We start from the raw sequence: 25,624 nt of genomic DNA, 5'->3' as shown, positions 1-25,624 counted from the left end.
TTGGTGAGACTGCATTTAGAATATTGTGTTTAGTTCTGGGCACCATGTTATCGGAAAGACATTGTCAAGCTTGAAAGGGTTCCGAAAAGATTTACGAGGATGTTGCCAGGACTAGAGGGTGTGAGCTAAAGGGAGAGGTTGAGTAGGCTGGGTCTCTATTCCATGGAGCGTAGGAGAATAAGGGGAGATCTTAGAGGTATACAAAATCATGAGAGGAATAGATCAGGTAGATGCACCCAATCTTTTACCCAGAGTAGGGAAATCGAGAACCAGAGGACATAGGTTCAAGGTGAAGGGGAAAAGATTTATTAGGAATCTGAGAGGGTGGTGGGTGTATGGAGGAAGCTGCCAGAGGAGGTAGTTGAGGTTGGGACTATTCCATTGTTTAAGAAACAGTTGGACAGGTACATGGATAGGACAGGTTTGGAGGGTTATGGACCAAGCACAGGCAAGTGGGACTAGGGTAGCTGGGACATTGTTGGCCGGTGTGGGCGAGTTGGGCTGAAGGGTCTGTTTCTGCACTGTATTAATCTATCTATCTATCTAACATACATATTTCATACAGGACTTGACAGGGCGAGCACAGGGATGATGTTTTTATGAATGGAGTGCCTTGAACAAGGGGTCGCACTTTAAGTTAAGGGACTAGGCATCCGATTCTGAGATGAGACTAAATTTATTCAGGAAATCATCTAAATTCTCAGTCCATAAGGGACTATTGAGGTTCGGTCACTGAAAAATTTAAGCCACAGATTGATAGATTTTGGATATCAAGGAAATTACAGGATATGGGGATTGCGAAGAAAATGGTTCTGTGGTAAAAAATCAGCTCTCGTCTGACTGAAGGGTGTTTTAGAGGTACCCGGACATGGCGGCGACAGATGAGAAGCCAAAGCAAAGAAGTGGAAGCCAAATAACCGAATGGAAATGAAGCCGAAATGCCAAATAACCGAATGGATACAAAGTCAAAACGCCAACTAAACGAAAGGGTGGGACGCCAAAATGCAAACTACTCAAAAGGCGGCGTCGCCTACAGGCCAACGAACCGAATGCCATTCAACAGAAACGTCAAATAACGGACATGACATTGCCGGGGGGCAGGACTTGTCAGCGATTGGTCCAGACCCCACATCCATCACATCACTGTGGAGGGATGAACATTGTCCCACACCTCTGCTCCACCCAACTCACAGCCCATGGAGGGTGGCCGTGGGAGAGTGGGGCTGTCCGGAGGGGCATTGTGACGGGCTGTGGGTCGGGTGGAAAAGAGGTGCGTGACAGGCTGTTCCTCCGCCCACCCAGAGTCATGTCCATTATTTAACTTTTCTGTTGAGTGGCATTCGGTTCGTTGGCTTGTAGGTGACGCTGCCTTTTGGGTAGATGGCGTTTCGGCAGAACGGCCATTCAGTTAGTTTGCATTCAGGGTCCCACCCCTTCGGGTGGTTGGCGTTTCGGCTTAGTTTCCACTCGGTTATTTGGCTTCCACTTCTTTGCTTCGGCTTCTCGTCCGTCGGCGCCACGTCCGCACACACTTTTAGGCTCAAGAGGTTCAACAGCAAATGCCTGCTTCCATTTCCTACGCTCTTACGTTCTTTCCGATGCTGTCTCTGAATCTCGTGAGTGATCGTGGAACCCTGCTCATCTCCCTAAGGGTCAGAATGTCACAATGCAGCCCCCTGCTGTGACATTTGGTTCTGCATGATTTGAAAACTGCCTCAGTCCAAGACTAGAGTCACAGTTTAGGTGCATCTTTATACATCTGAACTTACTGTCAGCATGCAAGAGGAAGGACGGTAACATGAGATGTGCAGTACAATAATCAAGGGCAGTGATTCATGTTTAAGGCTGTTTAGACTGGCCGCCACAACTAATGGTAATAACTTTGCGCTTGTTCCCAGCAGCAGAACACAACTAATCCAGACAATGTTATAAACCATGCGAGGGAAGAGTGGGCAGCTTGCGAAATTAGTTCAACTCCCAGGTATTTGGTTACATCTGGGAACATGCTGAATCATTCTTTCATATGGTTATGTTATGATTAGGTTATTTTTTCTTCTTGCCTGTGGTTATTGTAAAATACCGGAGGAAAGCATTAACTAGAATTGGCTACTGAAGACAGTGGCTGCTTTCTCACCTCACAATAAATTGTCACTGATATTGCTGTAAAATAAAATTCCAGAATGAGCTACTGTCTCAAGAAAAAAATAAAATAAAACACTGTTGCAAATAAACAAAGTGCTGAAGGAATCCAATGAGTCAGGCAGCATGTGTGGAGGGATCTGGACAGCATGTAGAAGAGTCCTGACCTGAAACAATGTCTGTACATTTCCCTCCAGATTTTGGGAACAGACTCTTCCCAGCTTTTAACAAGCAACTGAGCAGCCCTCTCATCAGCCAGAGAGCAATCCTGACCTCCCATCTACGTAACTGGAGACCTTTGAACTCTCTTTAATCAGACTTCAATCGAACATCTTGCACTGAAGGGTGTACCCTTTAACATTTGTTTGTTCACTGTGGACGGCTTGATTGTATTCATGCATTGTCTTTACTCTGACAAGATAGCATGCAAACAAAGGTTTTTCACTGTACATCGATGCACATGCCAATAATAAATTAAACTAAACTAAACAGATGCTGCCTGACCTGCTGAGTTCCTTCAGTGCTTTGTTCTTTGCTCAAGATTGCAGTATCTGCACTCTTGTGTCTTTACTTACTTACTTACTTACTGCCTATTATGCCTCCTGGCATATAGGGCAGAAACGAAGGTCATCCACTCCTGTCTGTTCTGGGCTAGCTTCTGGACACTACCCCAGGTCAGGTCCATTGTTTTCATTTCCTCCTCTACGCCAGGTGGTTTTAGGTTTCCCTCTTTTCCTTTTCCCTTCCGGTGTCCAGTGTAGGGCTATTCTTGGGATGCTGTCTGGTCACCATTGACATTCATGTCGATAGCCCTGTGGTTAGTCCATTACGCCCAATAGTGTTGATTCCTTCAGTTGCTGTTTCCATAACATATTTGTTTTACGAGACAGGGTTGTTAGTCCTGTGCTCAACCTTTATCCTGGAGGACCAGTGGATCGCTCTTCGTCTCACCTCTACCCTTCGACCTGTCCAGCATGGGAGACCCTATCAGGAGACGAATCTCCCGCTGGCATAACTCTAGGGGTCAGTGAGACACACAAGCTCCCTGACCACGACAAGGTTGCAATCCAATGGGGAGATCTTGTGTCTCTGTAAAACATTATTTTATTGTTGAAAGTTGATTCACTGACAAATAACCATGCTTATCATTTGTAATAAGGCCTGCCACACCCTCCAAAATCAAAGCAGTGTATTATCTTTACTGAAAAAGGGCTACTCCTATATTTATTTAAAAGGATTAACAAAAAAAAAGCATACAAACTATTTTACTGCTCATCCTACATATATAATATGTTATAAAAGATTTAGGATACTTCTACCTTTTTTCGGTTCTTGAAATTGTTTGCACCCAACACAGGGGAAGCATCAAATTGTTGCATAACATGTTCTTAAATATTAATTTAGCTGAATTCTGCTCAAGTAACAATGCAAGTAAATGACTGTGAATGTTTCAGAAGCGATTAGGCAGGTACATGGATAGGACAGGTTTAGATGGATATGGGCCAAACACAGGCAAGTGGGACTAATGTAGGTCGGTTACATGTTGGTCTGTGTGGGCAAGTTGAGCCGAAGGGCCTGTTTCCACACTGTATAACTCAATGACTCCTGAAAATAAATCTTTACCCCATTTGCAGTAAGTGCGCTTAATATTTTATAGGCAATTTGAGGATCTGAATTCAGAATAATTTCAATAAAAGTTCAATATCGTTAACCTAGTTAAAACCTTGTGTATAGAATGAATTTTGGCGATGACTCACTGATAACACTCCAAGCCTTTGTGGAAACACGCCAGACACATACAAACATAATCTAGATGAAGGATTTTGATCAGTCCTGAGAGGGTAACATCAAAGGAAAATTCTGTAAAGCTAGAAATCTCTGATAAAAGCAGAAAGTACTGCAAATTTTCAGTAGGACACGCAGAACCTATGGAGGGTGAAATGAAATCTAGATTCAGATTAATAATCTTTCTTCGGAACTGAAAACGTTTAAAGATAAATAGTTTCAAAACCAGGGCAAGTGAAATTAATATACATAACAAATGCTGAGCTATAACATACTTAATTTGTTGTTTTTGTCATGTGCAGAGTTCCATCAGATTTTTTGACATAGGTTGTGCACCAAACAGATTGTAGCAGCTGAGCACCTAACTGTGAGGGCCTGACCTGATGGCAGGTGGTATTTGACCAATGCAATATGGCGAGTCCTCCCATTATCTCAAAGGGCAAATTTTCCGATGCAGTGAAAGCGGGGACTGGATGAGAGAACAAAAGAAAGGTGTGTGGAAAGATGTAAAAAAAATCAATAGAGGTTGAATAACAGTTAGGGATGATAACATCATGGTGGTAATGGACAACGGAGGAGAAAGAAAATATTAACCATGAAGAAATGGAAATGGAAATAACAGAAGTGTTATCTCACAGTAGTGATCTGAATTTCAAGGTTTCAAGGTCAGTTTATTGTCACATGTACCAATTAAGGTATATTGAAATTTGAATTACCATACAGCCATACTAAGTGAAAAGCAACAAGACACAACCACTTAAAATAAAAGTTAACATAAACATCCACCACAGTGCTGTGAAACGTCTGGTAGAAGAATGAATGGTTCAAGGAACAGGATCTCAAATACATCAACATTTACTGCATTTCTGTTTTCAAGATATTTGAGTGGTACAGAGGTAAATAACTCCCCTTTTATCTTAATAATATTAAGATAATTCCTTAATAATTCCTAATAATATGCTATCCTGAGTTTATGTTGGAAACAAGCCCTTTGGCCACACCGAGTCCACGCTGATCATCGATCACCTGTTCACACTAGTTCTATGTTATCCCACATGATCATCCATTCCTGACACTCAAGTGGCAATTTACAGAAGTCGATTAACCTACGAAAGCACTTTGAGATGTGAGACGAACTCTGACGCCGGGAGGCAGCAGCTCTACCAGCTGTGCCACTGTGCTGCCCAGAGTGGTCGTGTGAAAAACGATAACGTCAGTTGAAAAAGCGATTAGCTTGGATTCACGGAAAATAGTTACTTGTCCTTTGCTTTTCTAGTTGACAAGCTAATTCAAAACCCGGTTATATTTGATGTTAGAATATTTCACATGTAACATCTTTGCAATGGAAAAGATTTTTCTCCTAAAAACCCTGTTCCTTGAATCACTCATCCTAACAACATTTTTTGGAAGCACACACAGCTTTGCTTTTCACTTTGTTCTTCTGTTTTTGATCTGAGAGGGTTCTTTGCTGATAAGGAGTTCCAGAAACAGATTTCTTTCTTCTTGAAGACAGTGACTCATTCTTGGGTATGAGGCACAGTCGCTGTGGGGTGACCATTCATTACGTGACAACACACTGTGGGTGTGGAGGGAATTCATTGCATGCTTGACAAATACTTTCTTGATGACCACATTCGGTCAGTGGTCTAGAAAATAAACTACAACTTATTATTTTATGGTGTCCTCTGGAAGTAAGGTCAATAGCAGAATATTGCCAGAACTCTGTCCTGAAGCTGAGAATCTCCCTGATTGTAGACAATCAAACCTTAAATAAGACGCATCTTTATTCATGAACTGTTGGAGCAATGGGGAATTTGTTCACCCAGCTGAATACAAAATCTGTTAGATAAAATTGATATCTTATATTACATTAGTAGAAAAGGGACATGGATGTTTTTTAACTTCATTTGCTTTTCACCTTTAGTAACTGTTAAATGTGTCCATTTCTGATGGTGGATTCCATCTAGCTAGTACACAAGCTAACCCGCCTACAATGTAATGTAATTATTTTCACTCAAGTTCCCTGACATGAAGACATTCTCCATTGTTCCCCCGTGGTCGGGGCCATAAACCTCCGCAGTCGCTGCTGTGGGCGGCCAGATGTACAGGCCCTCTCATCTGGAAAGTATGTCCCGAATCGGTGCTTCCCTAACGGAGGCCACGGCTTCAGGATGTTGTAGGCTGCAGGCCGATGGTCGGAGCTCTTCTCCAGTGATCCCCGGCAAGGCATCCCACTCCGGATCGTAAGTCCACGCCGCGCCCACGGGTAGAAGTTCCGCAGACTGCGGCTTCAAGATGTTGTAGGCCCCGGTCCGGTGGTCGGAGCTCTTCTCCTCCGGGGATCCCCAACGAGGGATCCCAGGCTCTGGACGCCGCGCCCGCAGTTGGAAGCTCCACAGACCACGGCTTCAGGCTATAACAGTCCGTGGGCCAGCAATCGGGGCGCTACCTTCTGGTGACCCCGGCATGGGTTCGCCCCGCTCCGCGATGAAAAAAGTCCACACTGTGCCCCGCTGCTGAAGCTCTGGACCCAACTCTGGGAAAGGCCGCACCAATCCATGGTGTTAGACCGCGAGGGAGGCGACATGGAAAAGTTACCTCTCCGTGGAGGAGGCAACCAAAAGCAGTTCCCCCCATACCCCCCCTCACCACCCCCCACACACGACACACCAAGAGACATTAAAACACACATTTGGAAATACAAAAATAAAGATGAAATGACGAACACGCTGCTGGCAGGGCAGCCATCTCGCAGCTCCTCCACCCGACCGACTGTTCTATGTGCAGGATAGAACTGCAGATGCTGGTTTAAACCAAAGATAGCCACAACATGCTGGAGTAACTCAGCAGGAGAGGTAGCATCTCTGGAGAGAAGGAATGGGTGACAGGTCTCAACCCAAAGTGACACCCATTCCTTCTCTCCAGAGATGCTGCCTGAGATGCTGCCTGGGTCCAGCATCCTGAGTTTCTCCAGTATTTTGTGTCTACATTCTGTACTGTTCTTTGTTCTATGATGTCTCCTAATAAATTACTTTGAAGAATCTTATTGCTGACCACTTTATCTGTCTTATACCAACATTTCAGACTATAAAGGAGAACTTTTTTTTTAATTAATTGAAAATGGAGGAAATATTTATCTAAGAAAAAAATTGAGGTAAACTTTCTTGTCAATAACTTTACATTGAATCAGAATGTTAATCCTCAATGACCATTGAATGTTTTCAACATTTTCTGTTTGTACTTCAGATTGTCTGCACCTGCAGTAAATTAATTTTGCACAGTGCTATTCCACCAGTGTACCCTTTGTAGAAATGATCAAAGCTTTGCCCAGATAAGAGTGTATATCTCACAAGGAAAGTAATGAATTACTTCATTAGCACAACACAGGGAGAAGGCAGGGTACGACACAGCCAGGCAAGGAAAACCTTGGCTGTAATCTTGGTCCTGTAGGGACACAGTAGAAAGTAATCTTTCAGCAACCCTTCCTGTTATTTCCCCAAACACATAGGAAGAAATTTACTTTAAAATGTTATATATGTTTAAATGTGAAATTTCAAACATAATTTAACTTTTGGCCAAAACCCCAGGAAGCAGTGTTATGCGCTCATCCATGTACTTCAGGCTTGCAAACAAGTACAGCTAAAGTGATTGTCTCCAATCCAAAAAGAATCAAATGTTGGACTGCAACACCCATCAGTGAAGTTAGTTTGTTTGGAAAGGCTCCATCCACCACATTCATTAACCCCTTCTCCCAATCCACAACATAGTATTAGCATCCTGATTAATAGCTGAACGTAACGAACTACTGCTTAATTACTCATTGTCTATTGCTCCTAACCATTGGATAAAACCCTTTCCTCTGGGCTGAAAGGGTTCTGGATTTAACTTTGAAAATTTGTGCAAAAAAGTTTAATGCAGGCAGACATCCAAGGAAGTTTGGTGGGAGGACTGCGTTGTTGGAAACGATGCGTTTTGGATGGGCCAAGAAACTGAGGCACGACTTCCTCTCTTAAGGGAATGGCACAGTTCCCATGATACTCTATTGTAGAGAGTAGGGGATGTTGTCCTTGGTGACTTGGCTGTTGCTGTCCTTTAATCAACATAACTAAAAAAAGATGATTTGGTTATTTTCACAATCGTCTGCACATATCAAAAATACTTAATTGGATATAATGTTTACAAGGAGAGGTGCCATATAAAAGGAAGATTTTTTTCTTCATTTTATAACTACAGCTCTCTGCTGATTGACTTTTGCTTAACCCACAAAGGTTCAGCTCTCTATTAAAATATATGCTAAGTAAACACAAAGAAACAAATGACACTGAAGTATGTTGCTAACAGAATTCTATTTTTATGACTCAATGATTGTGTTTTTGGACTGAGAAGTCTCCGGAAACTCTCAAGAGACAATTCTCATGCCCTTGTACAAACTCTGTGCAGTAAATCTCCAGATTACACAATGTGAATAATATTTGTCCCTTTGCAAGCGCACTCAGCACATTGTAATCTTACCACATCTTTACTGAAAAGGAGAAGACATCCAGCTGTGGTACTTGGTTGGATAAACCAATTGAATTGGTTTTGTGGAACAGACTGACCTTCTAACATGCTGGTGCCTTAATTCACAGGCGATGTCCGTTCCCAAATATTGCACCGGAGGTTCTTTCCTTCATTGTGAAAGTTTATTTTCCAAATTTCCAGCCTCTCGAACAGATGTTCTCTGCATTTACAGAAACCAAAATTTGGCATCTGGCCACTGATAAATGTTTTAATTGCTGGCAGATGTGAAAAGCTTTTAAAAGGAAAGAGCAGTATCTCAACAAATATGAAACTGTCATGGTTAATAAAAATCCTCTAAATACACAGGACAAAATATTGCATTTCCTTTACTGGCTGTGTAGGTAAGTGATGAAATGAGCGTGTACAAATGGAGTATTTTGATTCCTGTATCCATAATAGATACTGTGGCAATGCTAAAAAGAACCAACTCATGTTATATGCACTGGACCATGCTGGAGTGGTATCCTGTTTCCTCTAGGAATGATGGCACATTGCTCCAGTGTAAATATGGTCAGTTCCATGCTTCATGTGTATAGATGAAGAAGCAGAGGTCACTGATTATAGTCATAGAGTCATACAGCATGGTAAAATGTCCTTCGACCCAATTTGTCCATGCCAACCAACTTGCTCCATCTAAGCCAATCCCTTTTGCCTGCATTTGCACATATGCACTTGAGAAGGGAATAGGTTTCACTCAACTCTGAGTGTGTCTCATTTGTAATTTGTGATTTTGTCCACTGAAGTAATGGCAGGCAAGTTGTTACAGTGTCTCTCCTGCAGGGAGTGGGGAGTCAGGGACACTGCTGGTGCTTCTGATGGCTACACGTGCAGAAATTGTGTTCAAGTGCAGCTCCTGAATGAACGTGTTAGGGAACTGGAGGAGCAGCTGCATGATCTCAGGACCATCCAGGAAATCGAGAGTTTCCTGGACAAGACCTACAGTGAGGTTGTCACACCGAGGGTACAGGAACAGCGAAGGTGGTTGACAAGGAGGAAGAGGAGTAAACATGGAGTGCAGGAGCCCGCGGTGGCTGTACCTATTGGAAACAGGTACACCATCTTGGGAGCTGTCGGAACGGATGACACGACAAGATTGAGCATCAGCCAGGGCTGTGACTTCAAACTTGGTGCTGAGGCTCAATGGGGAAGAGTGATATCAGGCAGAGCCCTAGTGGTGGGGGATTCGATAGTCAGAGGTGTAGACAGGAGATTCTGTGGCAGCAGGCGAGACTCCAGGATGGTGTGTTGCCTCACTGGTTCCAGGATCCAGGACATCTTGGAGCAGCCGCACGGCATCCTCAAGAGTGAGGGGGAGCAGCCGGAGGTTGTTGTGCATGTTGGCACAAATGATATAGGTCGGAAGAGAAAGGAGGTTCTGCAACACAAGTTTACGGAATTGGGTAGAAGACTGAAAAGCAGGACCTGCAGAGGAGTGATCTCAGGATTGCTTCCAGTACCACGTGCTAGTGAAGGTAAGAACAGGAAGATAGGGCAAAATAATGTTGCAGAGGAGTTGGTGCTGAGGGCAGGGATTTACATTTCTGGATCATTGGGATTTCTTCTGGGGCAGGGTTGACCTGTACAAAAGGGACGGGTTGCACGTTAACTGGAGGGCGACCAACATCCTAGCAGGCAAAATTGCTAATGCTACACGGGAGGGTTTAAAGTAGATTGGCAGGGGGGTGGGATCTTGTACAGGACAGAGACATATGAGAGGGTAGAAGATGGTGTGGAGGGTGGTGTGACAAAGGTTACTGGACAGAATAGGCAGATGAAAGATAGAGAGCAAGGAAGGAGGGTTGGTTTAAACTGCACGTATTTTAATGCAAGGGGCCTGACGCGTAGGTATGAGCGACTGGGACGTTGTAATCTGGTTAAGGGAGGGGCAGGAAAGGCAGCTCAATGGTCCAGGGTACAGGAGCTTCAGGAGAGATGGGTGAAGGAAAAATAGGAGGGGGGCTTACATTGCATGGGTGGAGCTGAGTGTAATGAGTGGACGTTGCCTTTTTCCTTTTTCCTTCGCTCCATAGATGCTGCTGCACCCGCTGAGTTTCTCCAGCTTTTTTGTGTACCTTCGATATTCTAGCATCTGCAGTTCCTTCTTAAACATATTTATTAAAGTCCACTTACAGCATTGGTCTGCAGAACATTACAGTACCTAACAGCTGACTGAAACATGCTCTGTCAGACTGAATTACGTGAGCAAGCTCTTGGTAATATAAATCGCATATTAGCGGAGCAACTACTAATAGCGTGTCAGCTCTGTGTGTGTCCTTGCCTTTTTTATAGACAATGTTGAAATCAAAACGCTGCAGCTGGATCATCATCCATTGCATGCGAGCTGGAGCAGCGTGAATAGGTTTATTCAAGATGGTGACCAGTGTCTCTTGCTATAATCACAGACTTCCCAAAAATAAAGTCTTTGAATTTCGTGCAGGTGAAAACCTGCAGATGCATAGGATAGTGCAGGCATTTGATAGCTGGACGTGTTGAGATCCCTGGGGTTTATGCAGATACGGATTTCCTCTTTGTTTTTTTTTGTCGCAACCACCATGGTGGAAACCCAGTCAGATGGGTCAGTAACTTCAGCAATGACATCCAGGGAGAGCATCCACTTGAGTTCATTGTGTATTCTGTCCCGCATAGCGTGGGGAACACGATGTGGTGCTCGAACCACAGGAGTGACGTTGGGATCAACGGCGATGTTGTACTTGTGGGGCAGCTTGCCCAGCTCACCATTAAATAGTTCTCTGTATTGAGAGAGTATTTGCTGAGTGGGGGCCTAAGCGAGAAAGAGTTGATGGACAGCGCGGCCAAAGTATACTAGGCCTAGATCATGGCATGCATTAATACCAAGCAGAGTTTCCGAATCGCCCTTGATGATATAAAAATTTAGGATATGAGTCTGCGAGTCTATGATGCAGTTTAAATCAGTTTGCCCAAGCGGGTGTAGAACATCACCCCCATAGGCTCGAAGCATGGCCGAGGCCTCTTCAACATGTTCAGCATTACGTTTTTTTTAAAACTCAGATAACGAGATGATGTTGCATTTCGCACCGATATCAATCTTTGTGATCACAGGCCTGCTATTCATAAACATGGTTACAGGGTCAAGTTGCTCGTTAGAGGAAGGGAGGAGAGAACGGATGGCTGAACTGTTATCTTCACTTTCAGAGAGCTGAGCGGAGGATGGCGCCTCAAGCTGTCTCATGTTGTAATAGGTGCAAACTCAGCCGTGAGATGGATTTAGTCGCACGGGAATGGCAACATTTTGCAAAGTGGTTGAATTTCTTACAGAAATGGCAAATTTTACCATAATTTTACCATATACAGACCTCCCGGCCCGTAGCATGAGATTAAGTACAATTAGGACATCGCGCAGCAGACCTTCGCTGCTGCCTGGCAGAGGAAAGCTGCGGATGCTTGTTATAATAATAATAATACATTTTATTTTCGGGCGCCTTTCAAATCTCAAGGTCACCTTACAAAGATTAAACAGAAGAGAAAAAAAAACATATAGTCGGAGAAAAATAAATAATAATCAATACACAAATTAAAGATAGAAATCGCTCCAAAGACACAAAATCAAAAAATCGAAGCCGAGGTGCTGGGCAGTCCCCACCAGGAAACGGCGCTCCAAGCCCGCTGGTAGGCCACGAGGACGGGTCGGCGGGCAGCCCAGAGAAAAATCTGCCTAACTGACCAGGTAGGGACCTAGAAGTAAGGTTACCTCCTTCCCCCCACAATAAAAAGTCAATTTCTCTGAAAAAACGACGAACAAAACTAACTAAAAACTGAAAAAAAAGAATAAAAACGGACGGCTGCTGGTTAGCAGCCGTTCCCCAAGATGGTTCCTCCTCCACATGACAGGACAAGAGATGGCTATAAGGTTAACACTATACTGGGAGCGCTGCCCAGGGGTCACAGACTTAGTGCGAGAAGACGTTATCTCAGCAATCGGACAGGCGTGATCAGCTTGATTAAGATTCAGTTCAGTATTACGAAGCAATTTGTCTCTCACCTTGTGATTAAGCATACCTCCAATGAGTTTGTCGCAGATCAGTTCATCGCATAAATCTCGAAAATGACAGCGTGCAGCCATGCATTTAAAGTCGCTAATAAATCATTCTATCGGCTCGCCAACTTGTTGCATAAGAGCAAAATACTTGGTACGTTCGATAACAGATTTCGAGGGTAGGTCACACAACTGTCCAAACTTTGCAAGTAGGACAGCAGGGTCATCAATAGTTTCTGCAGGCATTAGGATCTGCCTGTTTGTGTCTAAAACAGCAGGCTTAAAAGTAAAATGGTCGGCACATTTCATTGCCCCAGGACCAGCCAGGTTTAGTAACACAGAAGAACGTACATCTGGAGGATCGTTGCGATGAACGATGCAAATGTAGTGAATGGAGTCGCGCTCGAAAAGGCGCCAGCATTCAGCAATGTCGTAGTCAAAGATCATAGGGCTAGAACGGCGAGACGAGTTTGCCATGATAGAGATAACAGGCACATAAAACAAATGTAAAAAAAAACAAAACCCGATAAACATGAACGGAGTAGGTAAGACTCACTTCTTGACACCATGTAATGAGTGAAGTCGTACACACATCAAAATACAACACATATTTATTAAAGTCCACACAGCATTGGTCTGCATAACATTACAGTACCTAACAGCTACTCGGACTGAATTACATAAGCAAGCTCTTGGTAATATAAATTGCATATTATGCAGAGCAACTACTATCAAGCACTACAATTGGTTAGTAGGAAATAACCAATCAACACGGAGGACTAAGAAAGGGATGATCACCTTGTTGGGGGTGTACTACAGACCCCCAAAGATTCAACGGGAATTAGAACAAATGTGCCGGGAGATTGCAGACAGCTGCAGGTCAAAAGAGGTTGTTGTAGTAGGGGATTTTAACTTTCCCAATATAGACGGAAAATCTAAGCATGACGGGTTTAGATGGAGTGCAATTCCTCAAAAATGTTCAGGAGAGTTTTCTTAAGCAGTATGTAGAGGCACTCGCACATGAGAGGGCAACACTGAATCTAGTATTGGGAAACTGGGAGGAGCAAGTTAATAAAGGGGAGGAGTCTTTTGGGAACAGTGACCACAGTTCGATTAAGTTTAAGATAATTATGGATCAGAACTGAGAGGGTTAAAATGCTCAACTGGGGTAAGGCCAACTTTGAGGGTATGAGAGAAGGTCTAGCTCAAGTTGACTGGAGCAGGTTATTTGAGGGAAAAGAAAAAATGGCCAAGTGGGATATTTTTATCTGTACCGAAGAACGCTCAGAATGTGTACGTCCCGTTAAAGTGAAGGGCTAAGCAGGCAAACGTAAGGAAGCTTGGCTGACGAGGGAAACTGAGACGTTCGTCAAAAACACGAAGGATGCATGGGACAGGTACAGGCAGCTGGGATCAAGTGCGGCCCTGGAGAAGTTTCGGGAACTAAGGAGTATACTAAAAAAGGAAATCAGCAGGGCAAAAAGGGGCCTGGAGATAGCTCTGGCGGGTAGCATTAAGGACAATAACCATATAACAATAACCATATAACAATTACAGCACGGAAACAGGCCATCTCGGCCCTACAAGTCCGTGCCGCCAATCCCAAAAGATTTTATAAATACATAAGGGGGAAAAGAGTAACAAGAAAGAGAGTGGAACCCCTCAGGTATCAAACCAGTCACCTCTGTGTGGAGCCACAGGAGATGGGCAAGGCCCTAAATGAGCATTTCTCCCCTGTGTTTGCCGAGGAGAAAGACAGTAGGGCGGAAGAAATTGGAGCAGTTACTGGAAGTGTCTTGAGAGCAGTCAGGGTTAAGAATCAAGAGTCAAGAGAGTTTATTGCCATGTGTCCCAGATAGGACAATGACATTCTTGCTTTGCTTCAGCACAACAGAATGTAGTAGGCATGAATACAGAACATATTAGTGTACTATATACAGAACACATACCATTATATAATCATATACACACATCAATAAATAAGCAGATAAAGTGCAAATAAACAGATTATGGTCTATTAATGTTCAGAGATTTGTTTCAGTTGAGTTTAATAGCCTGTTGGCTGTGGGGAAGTAGCTATTCCTGAACCTGGACGTTGAAGTCTTCAGGCTCCTGTACCTTCACCTGAAGGTAGCATGGAGATGAGTGTGTGGCCAGGATGGTGTGGGTCCTTGATGATGCTGGCAGCCTTTTTGAGGCAGTGACTACGATAGATCCCTTCGATGGTAGTGAGGTCAGAACCGATGATGGACTGGGCAGTGTTTACTACTTTTTGTAATAAAAGTCGAAGATGTACTGAAGATACTGTCGTGTTTGAAGGTAGAAGGTTTGAAGGTTTCCAGGGCCTGATCAGATATATCCGAGGACATTGCGGGAAACTAGAAAGGTAATTGCGGGCGCCCTGGCTCAAATCTACGAGTTGTCCTTAAATACAGAAGAGGTGCCGGAAGACTGGAGGGTGGCAAATGTTGTGCCTCTTTTCAAGAAAGGCTGCAGGGAAAATGCTGGGAACTATAGGCTGGTGAGCTTAACATCTGAAGTCGGTAAGTAACTGGATAGTATTCTGAGAGATAGGTTATACAGGCATTTGGATGGGCAAGGGCTGATTAGGGATAGTCAGCATGGTTTTGTATGTGGGAGGTCGTGTCTCACAAATCTGATTGACTTTTTTGAAGACGTGACCAAAAAGGTTGATGAGGGCAGGGCTGTAGATGTTGTGTACATGGATTTCAGTGAGGCATTCGACAAGGTTCTGCATGGTCGGCTGCTCTGGAAGGTTAGATCGCATGGGATCCAAGGAGTGATAGCTGAATGGATAACAAATTAGCTCCATTGAAGGAAGCAGAGGGGTGATGGTGGAAGGTTGCTTCTCAGAATGGAGGCCTGTGGCTAGTGGTGTGCCACATGTTTTGGTGCTGGGCATTGATTTGGATGAGACCATACAGGGCAAGCTTAACAGGTTTTGTTGATGATACAAAAGTAAGTGGTTTTACAGATAGTGAAGATGGTTATTGCAGCAGGATCTGGATCGATTGGCCAGGTGGGCGGAGGAATGGTTGATGGAAATTAATACAGAGAAGTGTGAGGTGTTGCATTTTGGGATGTCGGACAAGGGCAGGACCTACACAGTAAATCGTAGGCCTCTTGGTAGTGTTGTAGAGCAGAGGGATTTAGGAGTACAGGTGCATGGTTCCTTGAAAGTCGAGTCACAGGTGGATAGGGTGGTCAAAAGGGCTTTTGGCACTTTGGCCTTCATCAGTCAGTGTATAGAAGTTGGGAGGTCATGTTGCAGTTGTATAAGACGTCGGTGAGATCACATTTTGAATATTGTGTTCAGTTCTAGGTACCATGTTATTGGAAATCTATTGTCGAACTTGAAAGGGTTTAGAAAATATTTACGAGGATGTTGACGGGACTAGATGGTGTGAGCTCTCGGGAGAGGTTGAGTAGGCTGGATCTCTATTCCATGGGGCGGAGGAGGATGTGGGGTGATCTTATAGAGGAGCTGTACAAAATCATGAGAGGAATAGATCGGGTAGATGCACAGAGTCTTTTGCCCCGAGTAGGGGAATCGAGGATCAGAGAACATAGGTTCAAGGTGAAGGGGAAAAGGTTAATAGGAATCCGAGGGGTAATTTTTTCACACAAAAGGTGGTGGATGTATTGAACAAGCTGCCAGAGAAGATAGTTGAGGCTGAAACTATCCCAACATTTATGAAACGGTTAGACAGGTACATGGATAGGATGGTTTGGAGGGATATGGACCAATCACTGGCAAGTGGAACTAGTGTAGCTGGGACATTGTTAGCCGGTGTGGGTAAGTTGGGCTGAAGGGCCTATTTCCACGCTGTGACTCTATATGCCTCTTAACCTTTCCCCTCCATGTACCTATCCAAATGTTTTCAAAATGCTGTTGTAGTTCTGTCTGAACTACTTCCTCTGGCAGCTCATTCCAATCACCCATCACACTCTGGTGTGGAAAAGTTGCCCCTCAGGTTCACATTGAATATTTCCCCACTCACCTTAATCCTCTCTTTCTTGATTCCCCTATTCTGGGTAAAAGACTTGTTGCATTCACCCTATCTATTCCTCTCATGATTTTATACACCTCTATAAGATTCTTCCTTAGCCTACTGCACTAAGAATAAAAGCATAACCTGCCCAATCTCTCCCTTTAACTCAGGGCTTCAGGTCTTGGCAAGATCCTCGTTATGTGAGCTTTAGAGAATAGGACTACAATAATCAATGTGTTTTGTGAATTTTACTTCTGACAAGAAACCAGATATTGTAATGTGATAACTACTTTCAATATAACTTATATAAATTATAAATTCAGATCTAAATTTTATGTTCTGTGTTTTAGTAACATTTAGCATGTATTGCATTATATAATGAGAGAGTTGCAGAAACATTTTTAAAGTGTGCTCTGTTTAATATGGATAGAACAAGTTCTGATAGCTTTGAACATTGCCATAGGATTGCAGCAGTTCAGGAAGGTTGCTCACTGCTGTAAGGGATGGCCAATAAATGGCAATAAATGCTGTCTGAAAATGAATTAATATGAAACTTCTAAACTTGCACTATAGAAAATAGCCTGGCTGGTTACATCACGGCCTGGTACGGCAATTCCAATGCACAGGAAGGCAAGAGGCTGCAGAGAGTGGTGGACTCGGCCTGGGTCATCACGGTCAGAGCCCTCCCTATCATCGAAAATGCTGTCTCAAGAAAGTGGTATCTACCATCAAGGATTCCCCTCATCTGGGTCATGCCCTCTTCTTGTTGCTATCATCTGGCAGGAGATACAGATGCTTGAAGTCCCACACCACCAGGTTCAGGAACAGTTATAACCATCAGGTTTCTACTGAACCTGAATCCTACCTCAGCAATGGAACACTATGGACTACCTATTGCACTATAATGGATTTTTTTTCCCTTTCATGTACAACATAGATCAGTACAGCACAGGAAGATGACATTTTGTCCCACAATGTATATGCTGAACATGATCCAAATTAAACTGATCTCCGCTGCATACACATGATCTATAATCCCTCCATTCCCTACACATCCATGTGTTTATCTAAAAGCCCCTTAATTCCCAGCAAAGGAAGATTTACCTAAATGCCCCCCATTTAAACTCATACTTATTTTTAAGAGTGCGCGTACCCATTATGCGTACTCTCTTTTAAGAAAACTATTGATGAACAGTCAGTCGGGCCACATGCAATGTTCCAACATATTTATTTTAAGGAGCAAATGATAATACAACGTGGATGAATGAAAATCCACTCACACCATTCATACGCAGTATACCTACGACAGTGGTGTCTAAAACTAAGCAAAGGCAAAACAGTGTCAACAGCATTCCATCTAAACAACAAGGAACCTAAGCGAGAGCTAGCTGTTTTTGTTAACAACAGGCGCTTGGACTTCCAACAAACACCCACTTACCTCGGTATAAAGCTGGACAGATCGCTTACATTTTATCAACATCGGGCTGGTCTCCGCGACAAGGTCATGGCACATAGCGGCCTCATCTGACGCCTGGCAGGAACAGGTTGGGGAGCCAGTCCATCAAATCTTTGCACCTCTGCCTTAGCTCTTGTGTATGCCCCAGCTGAGTACTGCGCACCCGTATGGAGTAAAAGTAGACATGGTAGATATGAGCCTGAATAGCCTGGTAGATATGAGCCTGAATAGCACCTTATGAACCATCATTGGGTGCATTCAACCTACCCCAGTCGAGCAGCCCCTATACCAGGCATTCAGCCTGCAGGGATCCGAAGGCAAGCAGAAACTCTGGCACTATCTCATCATGCCATGGACCCAGATCACCTCCTCCATCAGGCTATCAGCAGAAAGTAGAGGCCACCCCGACTGAAGTCCCGTCACCCTTTTGCTCCACATGGATAACAACTCCTAGCATCCATCCAGCCAGCTGAGACACAAGCACACTGGATAGCCACCAAGTGGTCACAGGAATGGAAGGCATCCTCATCTCCATTACACAGCTACATCTCTTCGCCAGATAAAAGCTGTGCAGGGTCTGACCTCCCCAGAGGAGCATGGGTGAAGCTCAACAGGCTTTGTACTGGAGTTGGGCGTTTCAATGCCAGCATGTGGAGATGGGGACTCCACCAGAGCCCAGCCTGTGAATGCGGAGCAGAACAGCAGACAGCCACCCATGTCATCTCTGGGTGCCCGTTTTACCACCCACCAAATGGAGCTCAGGGCTTGACAGACATTGACGCAGAGACAACAACCTGGCTGCTCAACACCCGGCTTGAGATCTAACTATTCCTTTGGTTTATGTTTCATTCGCAAGAAGAATGAAAATCTAACATAATTATAAGTGACACTGCTTTTAAGGGGGAGCAAGCTATTATAATAAACCTTCAAATGTTTTTGGCAAAGGTTAACAGAGGAATAAAGTAAAAATGACAGAAATGTAAACACTGGAGTAGGCAATTGCCATCTATAATATCCTTTCTTTTGTATGTTGTGATGTTCCCAGTGAACTAGCGTGATATTATAATGGTGCAAATTCCTTAGTAAAATCTGTGTCAATATTATACTGAATTCAAAATTAATAAGATGTGAAAATAATTCACATATTACCTCTTTGCTCACTATGTAAAAATAGTGGGTTAAATTAAGCAAAACGTTAATTGCATCTTAATTAATATTTACTTCCCTGTGGCCATGTTAAATGCTTATTGCAGGTTGTTACTTGGGATTACACATACTGACATCTACATTATTCCGTCGTGCGTCTGGACAGGTGAGGAAATATGAGGGACACAAAAAGCCAGAGAAGCTAATATGTGCGCTTGTCCTTGGGGTATGTAATAGGAACCCACAATCTATACTAGGCTGGGTACTTTGGATAATTCTATGCTGTCTTTCCCACAATAATTTGAACAAAAAACAACTACATTAAGAGGAACATACTGCATACAACTTGTTTGGGGCACTTTTGAGCAATGTCAAGTGAATAGGAAGACGTTAATGTCTAAACAAAACATAAATTTGAGGTAAAGATGATTTAGTGTATAGGGTTCGTAACAGAGTTCACATTAAGAGGAGCAAAATGGATGAAGAGATAGAAAGCAGGTTGAGAAGATGCTTCCAGCAAGAAAATTACTGAACATCTGACTGAATGCCAAAGCAAATGTAATAAATAACTTAAGGAAGTGAAAACTTTTAGAAATCAAAAAACGAAAACGTACTGCAGCTTACAAGATTGGAAGAGTGAGTTGGAGCCTGTTACTAATTAGAACCTTGAGACTGATTCTGGGCAGAGGGAGGAGAATGCTTTACTGACGCTTATAAATTGTTAAGGACAGAAAGTGGGGGAATAAAGGCTGAGGGGTGGAGTCAATGAGCTTATAAGAATCACTGAAGAAGCACTGACAGTGAGCAGCTGGTTGAAGTTTGGTGGGGGGGGGGCTGTGAGCTGGCAGCCCTGCCAGCAGCGTGTTAGATTTTTCTACTTTTTTTGTTTTTTTAGTGTGTCTTAAAGTGTGTTTTTTATGTTTCTCTGTGTGTCTTGTGTGGGGGGTGGTGTGGGGGGGGGGGGGGGGGGGGGGGGGGGGGTAAGGGGGAAACCGCTTTGGTCGCCACCTCCATGGAGAGGCGACTTTTTCCATGTCGCCTCCCCCGTGGCCTAACATCGAGGATCAGTGCGGCCTTTCCGGAGAAATGCCCAGGGCTTCAGCAGCGGGCGCAGTGAGAACTCAGCGAGGTCTGCGGAGCTCCAGTTGGTGTGCCGTCTGGAGCCTGGGATCCCTCGTTGGGGACCCCGGAAGAGAAGAGCTCCGACCGCCGGCAGGCGGCCAACTTCTGACCGCGGGCGCAGTGGGGACTTACCGTCCAGACCGGGGTCCCTCGCCGGGGATCCCTGGAGAGGAGTTCCGACCGCCGGCCCTGTAGTCTGCGGTGCTTCTGGCTGCGGCACGGAGGAGACTTTAGATCTTCGACCACCGCGGTCTCCGGTGGGGAGCCACCGATTCAGGTCTTAGCTGGACTTACTTTGTCTGCACATCTGGATGCCCGAAGCAGTGACTGCGGAGGGTTGTGGTCCCGACCACGGGGAAAAATGGAGAAGGACTCACCAAACTTTGTGCCTTCCACCACAGTGATGAATGCTGTGGTGGATGTTTGTGTTAATTTTATTTGATTGTGAACTGTGTGTTCTTTTTTTATTGTATCGCTGCTGGCAAATTCATTTCACTGCAATTTATGTGCAAGTGACGAATAAAACTTGACGACTTGAAGAGTCAAGATGGTAGAGGAAGTTCATGATCAAGAGCAGTAAAGCTAACCATGACTATCCCAGCCATGATAAACACATACTTACTGATGATTGCGACCATTTGGCTCTTTGCCTCCATGCCAAGTTCACCTGAAGCAGTCCCATTCCACCTCTCTATGTCACAGACAGATAGAGCCATACAGCATCAACACAAGCCCTTTGGCCCATCATGTCCATGTCTGTCATCAGCTACCTTTTGTGTTATTCACAATTTCCTGCACTCGGCTTTTCACTGTATCCCAATAAACGTGACAGTAAACTAAACTAAATTAAAACAGCGGCCATGTTTTCCAACTTCTCAATCAAAATACCTGGTAGTTGATGGGAAGTGACCACATGTTAAAATGGTCACAGGGATAACGGGATCATGGGTGTCATCCTAATCCCATCCATGACTAGGAGCTATATAGTTCCTGGTGTGGCAGTGTATGGCAGGAAAGGATTCCAGCTGAGATGGTTGTGGAGTCGGAAAGCACAGGTGAGTTCGGAGTCCTGGACAGGGGGCACCTAAGCATGTCTTGTGGACACTGGAGAACATCTCTTGTTCCTTCCAATCTGCAGAGCAGACTAAGCTTGACAACTTCATCAGAATTTTAGTCATCTATTTAGAATCATAGAATGACTTTCCATGGATATATATCCTTCTACACACCTACAGGTATGTACGTCATGCCATCGTTCAAATGATCCACTATTACTCTCCCCAGATTCCTATCAGCTTTAGCCGCAGAGATAGTGTTGCTGCCTAACAGCACCAGAGACCCAGGCTTGATCCTGAATACATAGGGGTGCTGTCTGTGCGGAGTTTGTACATTCTCGCTGTGACAGTATGGGTTTTCTCCGGGTCCTCTGGTTTCCTCCCACACTCCCAAAGGGGTGCAGGTTTGTGGGTTAATTGGCTTCTGTAAATTGCCTCTAGTGTATAGAATGTAAAAGTGAGATTACATAGAACCAGTGTACGGATGATTGATGATCGGCCTGGGCTTGGTGGGGCGAAGGGCCTGTTTCCATGCTGTAGCTCTAAACTAAACATCAATGAAACTTATCTACATCCCACAACTCACCTACACACTTGGGACAAATTACAGTGATCAATTAACTTGACAATTTGGATATCCTTGGGATGTGGTCGAATGCTGGAGTACCAGAAGAAACCTAACATGCAAACTCTATGCAGACAGCAATGGAGGTTGGAATCAAACCCAGGTTAAGGGAGCTGTGAGGCAGTCGTTCTACCAGAACTTAAATAATTAAGAACCCATCTGGTGCGTCCTCTCCGCCCTCAATTGTAAATTTTAATCAGGCAGGTCAGGATGGAAATGAAGAATGAAGAATATTTCAAAATGTCCACAGTTCATCAGAAAACCAACCATCGGTCTGATGAAGGGTCCCCACGTGAAACGCTGCCTGTCCATTCCCTCTACAGATGCTGCCTGATCCGTTGTGTTCCTCCCGCACTTTATGCTTTACACATGCATTAGCTGCCTCCTGATAGAATCCATAAAGGCAGTCATGTTTAAAATGAACAGTTCACGGGGGGATCAATGAAAGGAAAAATACTTCAGCAGCAGAAAAACAAATGACTCTTCTCATCTCCACCCAAGCTGAAAACTGTGTAAAGGGCTTACCATCAACAATACTGCTTTTCAGCATCAGTTAACCTCTCTTATATATGCTATCTTAAGGTACCATTGACATATTAAATATTCAATAACTTATAACCACGGGCAGTTTCTGGTTAAACGTATGGGGAAAATACTTTGATTTAAGAACTGCAGTCATTGAATGTGACATTTTACCTTCTTTGTTTTATGTATCAGTGCAGCTTGCTCACAATGAACCTTTCTTTGTGATTTGAGTTAAGGCTCAGTATTTTGACACAAACTGACTTGTTTGTCTACGTAGCTACTGGGGCAGGCGGTAAACGACCTCCATTTGCAGGTGCCTTGTAGGTTTTCAATGTTTAGTGATGAGGGCACCAACAGATGTAAACCTCAACTAGCAACAATTTAGAATTAATTTTCCATTTGTATTTTATGGTACTTATCTTTATGTTAATTCTTTCTGCAGATTTATTAACTGAGAACCCGAGGTTTGTATGAGAATATTTTCATTCATTTATTTTATCTCAGAAATATATTTTTAAAGTTATGATTTAAATTACAGATTGTGAGATATGTGCAGGGGATGTTTTATTTATTTAACCCTGTTGTACTTTTGGAAACGTTGCACAAGAATGAGAGAAAATATGTTATCATTTTAAACTGAATAATGTTAGATAGGTATTTAGCTTCTTCTAAAGATAGGCTGGAAAACAAACAAATTCTCAGACTTAAAACTAGTCTTGACAACTCCTGCAGGTAGGCAGCTTTTCGGAAAATTTGCGGCCCTGCCTTCTCCTGCACCTGCCACAGGCAAGTGCCTCCGTCATTGAGAGAAATAACTTAATGCTATGGCAGGCCCTGACCTGCAGCAGTTTTACCCAGATGATTATATCATCTGCCCTTTTTTCAGATCAGCAGTTCACTGTAGGTAGGTTAAAACGGGACCAGGCTCATGCTCGCTGTCAAAGAACACCAGGGGATGAAAACGGATCCACTTGCAATCATTCCCCAGCTTTGTTTGTTGAAAGTAAGTTGTTTAAAGCAACGGGCCTACCGCACAGGTAAGGTGGGGAAAAAATGCAGCTCTTGGGAGCCTCCGCCCATCATCTGACAAAACATGAAGCTTATAGCGTACACCTGCGGCAATGGAACAAGTGTATGTTGCCTTGGTTTCTTGTCTGAGCTCGCCCAGCTTTGTTCAGCCAGCTGCAGATAGACAATCAGGTGTACAAGGCGCGTGGCACTTTTTGTGAAGATGAATAATAACTTTACTGGTTGATGCCAGAGGCAAGTTCAGTCATAGTCTTTTTTTTAAAACTTCTTCCAGAACTTCCTTTTATCAGTGTTTATTGCGTAGGACGTGTTGTTAGTAGTTGTAGTCATACCAGCCCACGAATTTATGGAGAAGCTCACTGAATCTTTATAAAGATTTTGAAATATAGATACTGGGAAATATTAATGTGGCTCAAATGCATAAAGTGGCAACTTAAGTTTAATTGCTTGATAACATTTGAAAAATAATTAATTGGCAGTTCTATAATAATGCTTTCAATTCCTTCCATCACATCATTAATACACTGGAGCAGAGCCTTATTTCTAACCCATAAAAGACCATTCAACAGGGTACACAATTAAACATTGAGTTGGTTGGTGAAAGCCAGATTAGGGGGTGGATTAGGCAGGTAATAACTGCAAGGAATGATTGAACAAACTCAGATTGTTGGAATGCTGGAGATTAAGGGGCGACCTGACCTATGTATATAAAATCGTGAAAGGCATATAGGATAGACAATTGGAACCTATTTCCCTGGGTGGAAATGACAAAGATTAGAGGCCATAACTTTAAGGTCAGAAGGACAAAGTTTAACAAAGATGCATGGGAAAGTTTTTTTTGAACACCAGGTGGTTGCCTGGAATGCACTGCTAGGGGTGGTGGTGGAGGCAAACACGATAGTGGCATTTAAGAGGCTTTTAGATAGGCATATGATTATGCAGATAATGGAGGAATATGGATCATGTGTGGGATACATCATGAAACACCATTTCCTGACTAATGGGAATTTCCATCAGTTCCTCCCTCACGCTAGATCCACGGTCCCCTAGTATTTATGGGAGATTGTTTGTGTCTTCCTTAGTGAAGACAAAACCAAAATACTTGTTTAACTGGTCTTGGGGTTTGGTCAAAGGGCCTGTTTCCATGCTGTATGATGCTATGACTCTATGACTATAACTGGACCCTTTTATTCCAGCAATTAAGATTCCTGCCTTTACTTAGTTGGAAGCCTCATTAAGAACTGCACATCCGGCGTCCAAGGAAGCTATAAAAACCTGTCATTTGCCAAGTTTTGGAAGAGTTCTGCAATAGTCTATGTTCTTCTATGTGTGAGACAAGGAAGACTGTCACAGGGGAATATTTAAAGTCCTATCAAAACAATATGCCATTGATTGGAACATTAAAACACTCTTGGAAAGCTATCCTCCTCTGCATGTTTTAACGTCACAAGCATCGAGTATGATATACGCATTAAATATTGTTATAATTTGAACAGCTAGGCCCAAGTGAAGCTCATGCACAGTAGAGCGGTCTGAAATGTGTTGAAAAATCAATTCAAGCTATGAAATTGACACAAAATGCTGGAGTATATTCAGCAGGTTAGGCAACATCTGTGGAGAAGAAGAATAGGTGACATTTCAGGTCAGAACACTTCTTCATATTGAGTTACTCGAGCATGTTGTGTCTATCTTCAGTATAAACCACCATCTTCAATTCATCCCTTTGCAATTCAGACTATGCTTATGTCGCAAATTCCCACAGATTTGCTGTTGAATCCCAGATTTTCTGTGAAATGACATAGTCTTTGAGAATGCGCACTGAAGGCAAAGCAAAACATTGACTAGGGTGGAGCTTCCACCGATTACATCTGTAATCCCTTTTAACCTCATGTCAGAACCGATGCTACCTTTGGGTGTGTCTCACCTCCAGTAACATGATTGGGAAAACTTCCCTTAAACAATATCCTGACATAGATCCAGGGTCTTTACTTGGCCTTTACTTGGGAAGGCCTTTAAATGTAATTGTAGGCTGTAAGCCTCAATCTTTGTGTGGTTATTCTGACATACACCATACTATAGGGCTGCCAGGACCACACACAGGGTCAGACCATAAAACTATGTGGGCAAGAAGACTATAAGGGGACACAAAGTGTC

Source organism: Leucoraja erinacea, chromosome 4, assembly GCF_028641065.1.
Source record: "Leucoraja erinacea ecotype New England chromosome 4, Leri_hhj_1, whole genome shotgun sequence".
NCBI classification, from domain to species: domain Eukaryota; kingdom Metazoa; phylum Chordata; class Chondrichthyes; order Rajiformes; family Rajidae; genus Leucoraja; species Leucoraja erinaceus.
Note: the sequence above shows the minus strand (reverse complement) of the source record.